Genomic DNA, 1,439 nt, shown 5'->3' on the forward strand with positions numbered 1-1,439 from the left:
CACACACACACACACACACACAAAACACACAACACACACACTTACATATTCTCTCACAAACTGTGTGTGTGTGTGTCTGTCTGTCTCTGTGTGTTCTTTATTGAGCTATGTCTTACAGACTTCAACAACTATGGAATAATGTCATTCTTCCCAGTAACTTTCTGCTCTGGAAAATACAGGATTTTTCCCCCACAGGAAAGCCTTCTTTGTATCTACCTATAATGGATTTGTTAAACTATTTTAAAACAAGTGGATGAATAATTCTCTATTTTCACATTTTAATTTCTTTTCCATTTATTTGTTGTGAACATGGGTCAGAGGACAACGTGCAGCTGTCAGCTCTCTCCTTGTGCCATGTGGGTCCTGAGCTTCAGAGCCAGGCCACCAGGCTTGGCTGCAAGAGCCTTTGCTTGCTGAGCCAGCTCACCGTGTCCCAAGTTTTCATTTCTAATGAAGTGAATATTGGTAGTGAAAAGTCATATAAGCAAAAGCTCTTTGTGGTAGTATCACAGGGTCGTAAGATTAAAAGAAGAGTGACAAGTCCTATGCTAGACTCTTTACGTTTTGTGAGGGCAGAGCTGATTCTGCTTTGAGCACTGAATAGAACTCCTCTATGGAAAGTACTTACTTGATACGTGGCCAGTACTTGTTGAAAAGGGAATGAACGAATGACACTCAACCTGAACTTCACAAGGAATTCCAGACAGAATTAAACATCTGATTAAAATAATAACCTGGGGTCAGAATCCATGACGGATGTAAGGAAAAGGGCAAGGAATGGCATTTGGCAAATGGCACAGTGGCTAAGGCATAGGCAAAGGAGATAAACGGTTCTGAGTTCAGAAAAGTCTGGCTCCCGTCCTTGTTGGCAGTCACTTTGGGGAAATGAGCTACTCTGAGCTTTATCCGATGCGTTGTGTGAACTGGTACAAGTGGCTGCCTCTCTGTGCCTCTAGTTCCCTCACAGTAGTCAAATGCTCAGAGCCACGCCATTGCCCATAGCAACCACACATGTGGTAGGGTAACTGAGAAGCTAAAATTGAATCTAATTTTAATTGATCGAAGTAAAACTTTATATTTTAAATTTTCAATATGAGTGAGATGAGAAAATAAAATTTAAAATTTTTTAAATTTATTCTTTGACAATTTCATACATTGATCATCATCTCCAGTTCCCCTTCCCACTCAAGACACCTCCCAAAATGTCCCCCTTCTACCTCATCCACCTTGGATTCTCTGCCTTTTTTCTTCCTTCCTTCCTTCCTTCCTTCCTTCCTTCCTTTCTTCCTTCTTCCCTCCCTCCCTCCCTCCCTCCTTCTCTCTCTCTTTCTTTCCTTTTTCTTCTTTCTTTCTTTCCTTTTTCTTCTTTCCTTCCTTCCTTCCTTCCTTCCTTCCTTCCTTCCTTCCTTCCTTCCTTCCTTCCTTCCTTCCTCCTCCTC

This window comes from Mus caroli, chromosome 9, assembly GCF_900094665.2.
Source record: "Mus caroli chromosome 9, CAROLI_EIJ_v1.1, whole genome shotgun sequence".
Taxonomy (NCBI): Eukaryota; Metazoa; Chordata; class Mammalia; order Rodentia; family Muridae; genus Mus; species Mus caroli.